The 13,852-nt window shown below is 39.7% G+C and overlaps 1 pseudogene; it reads left to right on the forward strand.

The window, feature by feature from the left end:
- The first annotated feature begins 4,950 nt into the window (after positions 1-4,950).
- Positions 4,951-8,233, forward strand: LOC131221822 (G-type lectin S-receptor-like serine/threonine-protein kinase At2g19130; annotated as a pseudogene).
- Positions 8,234-13,852: the final 5,619 nt, after the last annotated feature.

Consider the following 13,852-nt stretch of genomic DNA (forward strand, 5'->3'; position numbering starts at 1 on the left):
CAAGCTTCACCTCTTATCTCTAACTAAGAAGTTTAGTTAACCATAAACATGATTGAACTAAAAACTCTTAAATAAAACATAAAAATAAACTAAGGAAAATGAATAAAAATTCTTGGAAGGCTGCTCCACCCTTTGGCTTTACTCCTTGAATCCTAATTTGTGCTTAGAAGCAATTAAGAGACTCATATTTATAGTATTTGCTCAGACCGACTTTGAAACCACCTCAAATTTACATAAAAAGTTACACTTCAGTCGGATCGAAGTTGGGTTCGGTCGAACCGAATTAATGCTGAAAATTCCACTCTCTCGCTGGTCAATTCTATGTAATTTCGGTTGGATTGAAGTTGACTTTAGTCGAACTGAATTATGGCTAAAAAATTTATTTCTCGTTGGACTGTTTTGCCCGATTTTGGTCAGACCAAATTGAATTTTAGTTGGACCGAAGGGTGTTTCAGGACATTTTTGTTTCAGGCTCAGAATTCCAGAAGATGTTTTTTCACGACAATTTTAGGAATATATTTTTTTTAGGACAATTTCAAGATTCCTTTTCTTCACTTCAAATCTTTAATTCTTTTCATTCCTCACTTGGTTTTCTTAGATCTTTGGCATGTGAATTCTTCATCAATGACTTCCAAATATTCAAATATTCATTTAGTAATTTTTTTAACATAAATCTTCCTTTTGGCATTAATTTCACCTTAAGTTCTTGAAATCACCTCGCACTTGAAAACATGCATAATTAGATTGATTAAGCACTATCATATTTATAAAACTAAGGTATAAATAAGGAGAAATATGTAATATTTCACACTCAACACTTCTTTCTAAGTCTCGACTACTTATCGGTCGATGGAAAGCTCCACTAACTCTCACGTTTAATTCTTGTAAAAGGACTTCATCTCATCATCTATCGCTGTTATCCACTTTTTAGCATTTGATTTATCAAGATTCTCTTGAAGAGCAGACGGATCCCCCTCATCTATAAAGATGAAAAATATAGCATTTGAGTCATCCTTATGTCTTGTCGGTAACTTGCGATCTTGGGACAATTTTATTCTCACAAGTGGCTACTCCACCCTCTCTTGTACCTCTATAAGCATCTCTGTATCAGTCTGTGACTCATCTCTATCTACCTGAACGTCCACAATCAACTTTTTCACTTCCTTGTATTCATCCTTAAAAAATAAGGATCCTTCGTTGAATTTGACATCACAATTAAGGATTATTTTATGTGTGACCTAGTCATACGGCTTGTACCCTTTCGCACCACCACCATATCCAACAAAGATGTACTTTTTTAATTCTTTTGTCTGGCTTATATCTCTCAATTGAGAGTATATGAGAGTGAGCATCGCAACTAAATACACACAATCCTGAGTAGTCTGCTTGATGACCACTCCATACTTATTTTTGAAATTTTACATTCAATAATCATAGAAGGGGACTGATTTACCGAGTAATAAGCCATGTTAATGACTACAGTCTACAATTTCTTGCCCAAACCAGTATTATTGATCATGCATCAGACCCTCTCCAAGAGAGTCTGATTCATCCTCTCAGCCACACCGTTCTGCTCTTGGGTATGGTACACTGTGTTGTGCTTCACGATCCCTTCGTATTTGCAGTATCTATTGAATTCTCCAAAAGTGAATTCTCCACTATTATTTATCGTCAGCACTTTCACATTTCGTTCTGTCTATTTTTCCATAATTGCTTAAAGTTGGTGAAAACATCGAATTTATTTTTAATAAAATAAACTCATATTTTCCTATAATAATCATTAATTAATATAACAAACCATGTTGACCCTCCACCCAAAACCACGGGCGTCGGCCCCCGTACATCAAAATGCACATAAGCAATCTAAATTTTACATGGAAGCACCTAGAAATGAATCAAACAAAGTAATATCAATTGCACAACCAAGTCTAAACATAAATAATCTAAATTTTACGTGAAAAAATCCTTTTGAGAAAAAACCACGGAACAAAGCGATGAATAATGCACTATGAAAGCAAAAATTACAAGAGAGATATTACTGATTCAATCAAACCTCGAATCTACTCTACAAGCCCAAGTTATGCCCTTGAAACCTTTAGAAACGAATTTAGAAAGCCTTAACTCTTCTTCTCTCTCCTAAATCTTGATTACACCCGATATATATAATATTACAATCAGATGAGGAAACAAATTCCACACTTACACAATTCTGCCCATGTGCTCATTGACACTTTTGATGGGACTTCGATGACATCAAAACACTTTCGATGAAATCAAGAAAAACACCAAAATGTTCCAGCAGTAAAATGTGGATTTTTTAGATTTTTCTGATGGTATCGTGTACCTATCCATGGCATCGACCACTACTCGATGGCATCGAAAGATCCTATTATTTACAGATTTAAGAAATCAACAACAAAGACCACCACGGCATAATGCTCCAAACAATTTCATCGTCAACAAAGACTGGATGAACCTACTGCATTCCTCTTAAATTTCAATGAACTTGCCTGAAGTGGCTGCAGGGAGATGCCAAAATTTCTGAAACGTAAAGGCACGTACTTTGATCTCTTTGCCCCTGCCGCAATCATAGATGGCTCTACAACCATACCCGGTTATAAGGCTAATCCGATTCAAACCGGGGGCGTAACCTGAAGTCAGGGATTACTGATGTGAAAGTAATCCACGTGCACGTTTGAAAAGTCATCACGGCTTTCTTAATGGAACCCAACTAACACATGCGTCTGGCCCATCTTGGACTTAGAATGCATGGTGATCCAAATGCCATACAGCTACGTGGTGAGCGGACTCCATGGGCCCTACCATGGTGTATGAATTTATACCACTCAAGCATGACCAGTGACACAGATTGTGTAGTGAGGAGCTCACCACGCTATACGCAGCATATGGAATCCATCTATTTCTGTGGAGCCTACCCTGATATATATGTTTTTCTCTTTACTCTCCATCTATTTTGCGAGCTTATTTTAAGAAATGAGCCACATTAAAGGATATTTAAAAATAAAGTAAACTACATTATTGGAAAAAGTGAGGATTGAATGGCAGCCTTTTGTTCCCTCCTTTTAAAAAATGAGCTCAAAATTAAAGCATATCTAAAGCTCAGGTAAACCATACCATAAGACCAAAAAAAAGTAATTTATATTTGTGTTTCCTTTGGGTCGGCCTCCGTAGCTCAGTGGTAGATACTCCTGTTACACTAACACCAGGGATCCAATGACCATGTAGCGTGGGAGGTGTGTGGGTGTGGGTAAAAAGTTAAAAAGCAAAAAAAAAATATTGCATTACCTTCAATTCAGGACATTATCATCAGGTTAAATGAGGTCACTGTCACCCTACTTTAGCTGCGCGGCGCAGAAATTGCCATGCAATCGGCGTCCCATCCTTCCTTAAATGAGAAATTATACGATGCGCTGATGGATTATTTTCCTATATGCATTACTTTCTTTATTCTTATAACTGAGACCATGGTTAAATTATCTACACCGATGGTTTTATGTGGAGCAACGTGGATGGAACACTTACAAAATTTTCTGCTCATCAAAGAATTGAAACCTCCAAAACTGGGATACATTTTCAGTGAATATTGACGGTTACTGTTTTCTCTTATAAAGTTGTGCCACGTTTTGAATGGTTCAGATTGTTTTATTAGAATTTCGTTAGATGATACTCAAACCAATGTTATTCTCAAGCTTTCAGTGGCCTAGATTAACTAATCATGGTTTCACTAATCTGAACTGAAAGTCCACTAATACCACGAAAACACCCGCATTTCCTACCGTATAAATAGTCTTCCGAAGGGCGTCTTTGAGGGAAGCGGATTGCCAGTGATCCTGGACAGAGAGATATACCTGTCCTCAGTGCTGTGTGGGCCGTAGAGATGTACTTGACAAATCTACTCCATCCATCTGTTTTTAATTACCACAATAGGATAGTAACCTTAAAACCCAGCAGATCCAAAACTCAGGTGGGCCATCCCAAACGAAACAGTTGGAACAAAAGCGTCCACCATAGAAACCTTCTTGAAGGTGACCGTTATGTTTATACGCCGTATGAACCATTCCTAGGGTTATTACCATCAAATAAATTATAGCCACAAATATCATCCTGATACAAAATTTCTGGCAACTGTAGCCGTTCAACCACCACGGTTTGATGTGATGTGGCATCACTATTGGGTTTTGATTTGCCTGATTTTTAGAACCCTACCCTACCGTGATCTTCTAAAACAGTTAAGTAGGGTGGATTTTTTCAACGACATTTATGGCCTCGGGGGCAAGTAGAGCTAGACACCAAGCAACTCGATCAGTTGCTTTCCCCAGCTCGAGTTCGGCTTATTTCGGTGACCGAGTCATTTGTCTAGCTTGACTTCGCTCGGGTAGCAGCTCGAGGCGGAGATGGAGTATGAACTTTCAAGTTTTTGAGTTCGAGTTTAGTTCTGGGTGACAGACAAATCATACGGCTTCCGCTCCACTGACTGGTACGTAAGAGAAAATCTATGGTAGGGTTGCTAACATTTTGGCTGTGTACACACGAGCTTCTAGTTTGGTGAATGGGGTCTTTTTTGGTAATCTAATCATAGGTGTGATGAAACACATGAGGATGGATAACTAAAGAAAATATTTTTGATTGCAGTGTCCTATTTATTAAGGAATTTCTCTTATGAATGTAGACCGTTGCTAAATTTCTGTTGTAAAGCAGTCATTAATAAAAGGAATAATTTTTCAATTTGAAGATTTTCACATTGAAGATTTTTTTAATCAATTTTCATTAAAAATGCAGACAAAACCACGTGAATGGTGTGGATTTCTGAAACATGAGCCCCACCTATCATAATTTAAAAGGCATGTATAGTGCACAAACATGAGCCCCACCTATCATAATTTAGGAGGGCGTTTCAGTCACAATAAATTCTCATTCTCACATCTATCTTGCTTGTCCATGCATGTTTCAGTAGGCATGGATACCAGAAGAAGCTTGCGATTTCTCTCTCTTCTCCTCTTCTTCATCTTGTCTCTCAAGGCCTACCTCTCCAATGATTCAGATTCTATCACCCCAACTCAACATCTTAGTTGGCCTCATAACCTAACCTCTCAAGGTGGGGCATATGAACTGGGTTTCTTCACACCAGGCAACTCCCAAAAATGCTACATAGGCATCTGGTACAAACGAGTCCCACAACAAACAGTTGTCTGGGTAGCCAACAGAGAAAAACCCCTCCCAAACCCCTCCAATTCAATCCTAAAAATTGCAGAAGACGGCAATCTCGTCCTCCTCAGCCCCTCAAATTTCCCAATCTGGTCCACCAATCTAATATCCAAGCCATTGAATTTGACTGTAGCGGTCCTCCTAGACACTGGAAATCTTGTTCTGAGAGACAGATCCAATTCCTCTGTGGTGCACTGGCAGAGCTTCGATCACCCAACTGATACATGGCTGCCTGGAGGGTGGCTTGGATTGAACAAGGTAACGGGTGAAAACCAACGGCTTACTTCATGGAAGAACTCGGAAGATCCAGCCCCTGGGCTGTTCTCCATAGAGATCGACCCAGGACCGAGCACACAGTATTTTATTATGTGGAATGGGACTAAAAGTTACTGGAGTAGTGGAAATTGGGATGGGGCAATTTTCAGCAATGTCCCCGAAATGCGATTGAACGATTTCGATTTCATTCAAGGCGAACGGAGGAATTACGGTTTCAACTTCATCAATGATGAACAGAGGAAGTTTTTCAATTACTCAGTGAAAAATACTTCCTCCCTTTCCAGATTCGTGATTGATCATTCTGGTCAGATCAAGATGATTTCATGGCTAGAATACTCCTCTCAATGGAATCTGTTCTGGGCGCAGCCAATATCTCAATGCGATGTTTATGCTCTTTGTGGTTCCTACGGAAGCTGCAACGAGAAGAGCTCGACCTGTACGTGCTTGCCCGGTTTTGAGCCCAAGTATCAGAACGACTGGGATTTGAGGAGTTGGTCGGGTGGGTGTATGAGGAAAACCCATTTGGAGTGTGGGCAGAACGAGTCATTCGATAGTGAGAAAAACGGGTTTTTGGCTTTGCCAGACATGAAGCTGCCAGACGGCTCACGATCATTGGTGGTTGGGAGCATCAGAGAGTGTGAATTGGCCTGCTTAAATGACTGTTCTTGCACTACTTATGCTTTTCAGAGCAGGTGTTTGATATGGAACGGAGAATTATTGAATCTGAAGCAGCTGTCTGATGGAAATAGTGAAGGCCAGACGTTTAATCTCCGTGTTGCGGCCTCTGAACTGAAGATTTCGGATCGTAGTAAGGGGACCAGTACATGGGCTGTTGTAGGTGTGGTTGCAGGGGCTGTTCTTCTTTTGGGTATTGCTCTGTTTTTTATTTGTAGGTGGCAGCGACAACGGAATATGGTCAGTTCAGAGGCAGTTCAAGGCTCTTTTATTGCATTCAGCTACCGAAGCCTGCAGATTGCAACGAAGAATTTCTCAAAGACATTGGGCAGCGGAGGTTTCGGTTCTGTTTTCAAAGGGACTCTGCCTGATCTAACAATGGTGGCGGTGAAGAAGCTTGAAGGGTTTCGGCAAGGAGAGAAGCAGTTCCGGACGGAGGTGAGCACGATTGGGATGATCCATCACATTAATCTCATCCGCCTTCGTGGGTTTTGCTCGGAAAGGGCTAAAAGGCTGCTCGTCTATGATTACATGCCAAATGGGTCTTTGGATTCTCATCTGTTTGGTGAGATTGCCAACATCCTGGATTGGCCGATGAGGTACAAGATAGCAATTGGGACGGCGAGAGGAATAGCTTATCTCCACGATAAATGCCGAGACTGTATCATACATTGCGACATTAAGCCTGAAAACATACTTCTAGATGGTGGGTTCTGCCCAAAGGTAGCGGATTTTGGCCTGGCAAAGCTCATGGGCCGGGAATTCAGCCGGGTTTTAACAACCATGAGAGGAACAAGAGGCTATCTTGCTCCTGAATGGATTTCGGGGGTGGCAATCACGTCAAAAGCTGATGTCTACAGCTATGGGATGATGGTTTTCGAGATCATATCAGGAAGGAGAAATTCTGAGCACTTCGAAGTAGGGGAAACGGTGTTTTTCCCAATTTGGGCTGTGAGGAAAATCACGAGCGGTGAAATCCATTGCTTGTTGGATTACAGATTGGAGGGAAATGCGAACATGGAAGAGCTCGGTCGAGCTTGCAGAGTGGCAGGCTGGTGCATTCAGGACAACGAGAATGACAGGCCATCGATGGGGCAGATTGTTCAAATCTTGGAGGGTGTTTTGGAGGTGAACGTGCCGCCGGTACCAAGATCACTTCAGATTCTTGCGGAGAATTAGTCGGAAAATCAGAACATCGTTTTCTTCTCTGAGTCTTCGTTGTATCAGGGGCCGAGCAATGAATTAAAAAATTCGCGATCCAAGACCACTTCGTCAGCAGGTTCCAACGAGTGAAGATTGTCATGGTGAGATCTCAATCGTTCAAATTTTCCAATATAATTTATGGCTCAGAAATTACGATTTGTTATAGTAGCTCTGGTTTGTTTATTTTCTTTGTATAAGCCGCATTTGGATGTTTAATTGAGTTAAATTGCAATATTTCGGTCTAATATAGTTGAAATGGCCACGCTTAATGAAGGATTGCTCCCTATCTGTGGTGTAAATTGTTTCAGATTCAACTTGAAACCATGGAATTTAGCCTCCCCGCTGAGTTAATTGTTTTGTATTTCGAAGCACCGGTAAAGGTTTGCCACAGTGCCGGGATCGTAACCGTGATGGTCACTATTTATATTTGATTAAAATCTGCATTCTTTTTTTACACATAAATTTTTTTGTACATATTCATATGCAAAACACATGCATAAATTGCTGCTCACACTATCCAAAAGCCTCCTGTGTCCAGATTAAATTGGGGTTCAAAATTAGGAAAACTTAATCTAGACCTTACATATGTCCAGATCCATATCATCTTCGGTCCAGATTTCACCTAAAACAATCCTGACCCAACCAGATCTAGCTTATATTGAGTTGAATCCAACCAACATAGTTTGTTTTGGGGCTGATATTTAGACCCAATAAAATTAGACAGGTTGGTTCTAAAACATTCATTGACCTGCATAACCCATTTGCACCCCAATCAAGCATCCTATCATTCAGTGTGTTCAACTGAATATTTCAATATTGCAGCATGTGAGAGGAAGTCTACGAGAAAACCAAGCCTGCAAGAACCCAACAAAAACAGAAATCAAGACCATCAGGTCATCAATTGTCCCTGTGATGTTCTCGCCACACGTCTAAATTGAAACACATGCAAAAGATCTGAAATATCCATCAATCAGGGCACATACCCAAAATCAGGCAGGTCCACTCATAGACAACTAGAGCAAAAATAACTACATTTTTTATATTCAACATACGTATGTTGCCTGCCTGATTAGTGACCCAGTCAGATTAATGGACTCGATGTTGCACAATCCAAATGTTGATTGGAAGATACCAGCGAAGAAAGTTGCAGTGAAAGCCAGCTTTCTGTATGTGAGTGGATCAGCAGAAGGATTTACCACTTTCCTAAGCATGGAAGACAGCAGCAACGAAACTACTGCAACCGGACCGATGCCGATCTCCCTTGTCGAACTCCCCATTGCAGCATAAATTAACAGCGGGACAACGTTGATATCTAATTTGAGCAAACAACCACAACTCACAATCAGATAAACTAACTGCAGACATACATACGAAGGAAATGATGCAAGGTGCTGGCAAAAAAAAAAAAAACTGCAGATGCTTTGTATTAGGGACATAAAGTGAGGCCAACCGGGAGTAACCAAAATAGTTGATATTCTATGTTGGCTCCATGCAATCACAGACATCTAGAAAGATTTTATTTTATTTTAATTCTTCTTCCTCTTCAAAGAGCGACCGTAGAATTTTGCATTTATATCAACACAAATATAAATTGCACTGGATTAAGTGCATCAACAGAAATCACCTCCAATTTGAACCACATGGTCCCCTTGAATTATATCCCATTAACCCAATATAGGTTTCTCAGGAAAAAATAAAAAACTGCTAGTGTATGGAAGTTAGCAATTGAAACATAATCCTGCCAAATGTGTTATCCAAAGATGGCTATACCACCTTCCAGCACTACCGAGTCATTTCCCTGTTAAAAAATAAAATATCAATGAATAGAAAGCATATAAAAGATTTCCCACAAATTGCAATTAACGTAGTTCTCACCTTGAGAAACTACACAGTTGGACTTACGAGGAATATGACTAGTTTTTGGTTCCATTCTTATTATGAATTCCAAGTGAGAAATAACAAGTTCTAGCTCATCCGCAAAGATAAAGATTTCTGACATCTACTGCACATGATTCAGTGATCCAAGCTGTTAATCTGAGGGGGCCCTCCATGAATAGGAATCCATTGGAAATCTCCTAAATATAGAAGATCAAGCGCTTCAATTAGCTCCCAAAAAACAGATGGTGAAGATGAAAATTACAACAGGGGTCCACATTCAATGGAAAAGGCCAGATATTGGGGGTTATGATCATCTGATATCAGATCTTATAGGTAGATTTCCCACCCACGTAGGAACCCATCAGATTAACGGTTTGGATCACTAAACCAACTCCCCACATGCAAGGAGTCCTTTGCATCACCAAACAAGGACCTTACAATTCTTCACTACAATCTGGCCATTTCCTCTTAATTTGTTGAACCATTCACTGCAATTCAGTTTAAAATGTTCATCCAAATGCAACCTAGTGAATGGGTACTATTGCCAAAGCCTCCACAAGAGCCACAAATGACTTTGGAATTGATAAGCAACACCAAACAATTCAGGAATGTCAGAAACCAAACCATAAACCACATAATCAATCAACATATATTGATACGAGGCCTTTTCAATAATTTAGCATTTCCAAGAATTGTTAAAAAAAATACATCCAACTATACTGAAGGATACCATGTCAAAGTCAATGCAACATATCAAATTCGATAAGGGAGTATGTTGCTAAGTAGAAATCATAACACATGGTAGCACATAGAGAAATAATAATAATAATAATAATAATAATGAACGTGATGATAAGTAGCGTGCTAAAAGAGTGAGGATAACACTCTGTTCTTCCGCAAGGAATTTAGACACCTTTAAAGTAAAAAAAAAAAAAATATGAGAGAAATATCACACCATACAAAGAATTGTGGAGCCAATGCACATGGTTAAAGGACGAAAACAATATTTGAAGCAGAGTAGAATAATAAAACTTATCAAAAAAATGAAAATAAGAAGTTGCATATTGAAATAATCAAGAAGCCACGGTATAAGAAGTTGCAAAGGTAAGAATATCCGCAAGCTTTGGATGACAAGTTTCAAATAATTCTGTTAGAAAAGGAACTTAACTGCATCAATTGCTTTGCACTTTCTTTTGACTGGGCATCATAAGAGAAGAGTGTAACCTCCTTCGTTGCACACAATTCACCACTTTCACTAAAACTAAAACAAGAATAAGAATACATAGCATAGCAACAAATTTAGGAGCATAGGCAACAACGCTCAAGGATGTACAACATGGTTTTTTAACTTTATTTTGTCACAATTGCTTTTTAGTGTATTTCTCATTCATTATTTACAAAGGTATTGTATACATTTATAGAGAGATTGGCTACGCTATTCTTAGCTATACAGATTACGCTATATAGATTTTCAGGACTAGAATCTCTTTGATTTGATTTATTCCTATAATCTCTTAATTGACAACTCACGCCAACACTCCCCCTCAAGTGGAAGCATCCAAATCTTTAATGCGCAACTTGTCTAGTGAGTTGTAAAAACTCTTTACTTGATACGGCCTTTGTAAGAATATCCACCAATTGATCTTCGGACTTCACAAATGGAAACCGAATTATTTTAGCTTCGAGATTTTCTTTAATAAAATGTTTGTCAATCTCCACGTGTTTAGTGCGATCATGCTGAATAGGATTGTGAGCAATTGAGGTAGCTGCCTTGTTATCACAAAAAAGGTCCATCTCAGACGTAGGAGCAAATTCAATTTCCGTTAGAAGTCTTCTGAGCCATAGAAGTTCACAGAGTCCTTTAGCCATTCCACAGAACTCTGCTTCCACACTTGATAATGCCACCACCTTTTGCTTCTTACTCCTCCATGTAACAAGATCCCCCCCAACAAACATGAAATAGCTGGAAGTGGATCTTCTGTCTGTGGTGTTCCCCGCCCAATCTGCGTCTGTATAACCATTAACTCTGAGATGGTTATTTTTTAAAAACATAAGCCCTTTCCCAAGAAGGATTTTAAGTATTGTAAAATTCAGACCACTGTTTCCATATGATCCTTACTAGGTTGATGCATAAATTGACTTACAACACTTACTGCATAAGCAATATCAGGGCGGGTATGTTAGAGGGAAATAAGTTTCCCAACTAACCTCTAGTATCTTCCTTTGTCTGTTGGCATTTGGCTTGGATATTCTCCGAGCTTGTGATTCTGAACAATTGGAGTGTCTGTTGGCCTACAATCCAACATTTCAACATCGCATGGTAAAGCCAATATATATTTTCGCTGGAAAAGAAATATACCTTGCTTTGATCTAGCCACCTCTATTCCCAGAAAAATATTTAAGTTCTCCCAAATTTTTTATCTCAAATTCGGTTGCCAATTGTTTCTAAAACTTAGCGATTTCCTCTATATCATCCCCTGTGATGATCATATTATCGACATATACGATTAAATCTGTTACCTTGCCCTGTTGGTGCTTCAGAAATAATGTATGATCCGAATTACTTTGACAGAAGCCATACTTCTTCATTGCTTGACTGAACCGCCCAAACCATGCTCGAGGTGATTGTTTCAGTCCATACAGTGCAGGCTACAATTTGCACACAACTTCAGTTTTTGAGGATGTTGTGTAGCCTGGAGGAGTATCCATGTAGACTTCCTCTTTAAGGTCACCATGAAGAAATGCATTCTTTACATCAAGCTGATGCAATGGCCAATCCAGGTTGGCTGCGAGAGATAGCAGAACCCTGACTGTATTTAGTTTAGTTACCGGTGAAAAGGTTTCTTGATAATCTACACCATATGTCTGAGTATATCCTTTTGCAACTAGCCTCACCTTGTATCGTTTTATAGATCCATCTGCCTTGTGTTTAACAGAGAAGACCCACCTGCACCCAACTGTCTTCTTCCCTAAGGGTAGTGGAACCAAGGTCCATGTTTGATTTTTTAGTAGTGCCCCAATTTCTTCCTCCGTTGCTTTGGTCCACTTGGGATCTATTAATGCTTCCTGAACTGTAGTGAGAATATGACATCCGGAAACCTCATGTGAGAATGTCTTGAGAAGCTCAGGTAACTTTTCAGTGGAAACATAATTGGCAATTGGATATCTCGCCCTTCTTTCCTCAATGTTTCGAGAATATCTATTTGGTGGCTTGCCTCGGTTATGCTTGAAAGGTAAGTTATACCCAGCGAAAGTATCTATGTTATTTATAAATGAGGGTGTTCCAATATTACTTAGCTTAGGAATATTCTCAGGAGATGGACCTGCATGTACTAAGAGACGGGGGGATTCTGGTGTTTCTCCTGATGGTGTAGGCTCAGTTTCCAGAGGTCCTCTATATTCAAAGGATATGTCTAGCCCTGAAGATGTATCTGTTGATTCCTCACCAATTATTGATGTGTCATTCTGATCTTCAAGTCATTCAAAGGTTAGCCACTTCAACTCTTCAACTCCCCCTGAAGTAAGGCCGAGGAAGGGTAGAATGATGCAGATTCCAAAAAAGTGACATCCATAGTCACATAGGTACGTTGAGTAGTAGGGTCATAGCAGCGGTAGCCTTTTTAATGCGCAGCATAGCCCAAGAAGAGGCACTGAAGAGTACATGGGGCAAGTTTAGTGCGCTGGTTCTTAGGAAAGTGTACATATGCCACACATCCAAATATGCCAGGAGGGAGCATTTGGGCTGTAGGTAGAGAGACCGAGGTTGCCAGGGACTATAATGGAGTACAAAATTTTAAGATTTTTTAGGGAAGGCAGTTGATCAAATGGACAGCAGTAGTAATAGCATCGGGCCAATGCCGTGTGGGGACAGATGTGCCGAGGAGGAAAGCTCGGGTAGTCTCAAGAATATGGTGATTTTTTCGCTCAGCGACCCCATTCTGTTGTGAGGTCTGAGGACATGAGGTCTTGTGGATAAGGCCATGATGTTGAAAATAGGTATGAAAGTGGTGATTAACATATTCGCCACCATTGTCATAACGGAGAATCCGGATCTGAGCAAAAAACTGGGTCTTAATCATAGCATGAAAAGACTGAAAGATCTGGAAAACTTCATCCTTTTGTTTCAATAAGTATAGTCAGGTCATGCGGGTGCAATCATCAACAAATATCATAAACCAGCATATACTAGAGACAATAGATAAGGGAGATGGTCCCCATACATCCGAATGGGTTAAAGCAAAAGGGGTATCACTTTTATTCATGCTTAACAGATAAGTAGCCCTATAACTCTTGGCTAAAAAATAAGTATCACAAGTAAATTCAGAGGTCTCAACATAAGAAAATAAATCAGGAAATAAATGTCATAGATACCTGAATGATGGGTGTCCCAAACGACGATGACACAACCAAATCTGTCGAGTCTTGGAGCCATGCGAAGAAGATGCGTGATGTGCTCAACTTGAACTGAAATCTTCCAGTAGTATAATCTCCCCTTCTTAGTACTATGTCCAATTATCTTCTTAGTGAGAATATCCTGAATAAGACAAAAATCGGAAAACATTAACACCACATAATGTAGCTCTGTAGTAATTTC

Source organism: Magnolia sinica, chromosome 12, assembly GCF_029962835.1.
Source record: "Magnolia sinica isolate HGM2019 chromosome 12, MsV1, whole genome shotgun sequence".
In the NCBI taxonomy this organism is placed as follows: domain Eukaryota; kingdom Viridiplantae; phylum Streptophyta; class Magnoliopsida; order Magnoliales; family Magnoliaceae; genus Magnolia; species Magnolia sinica.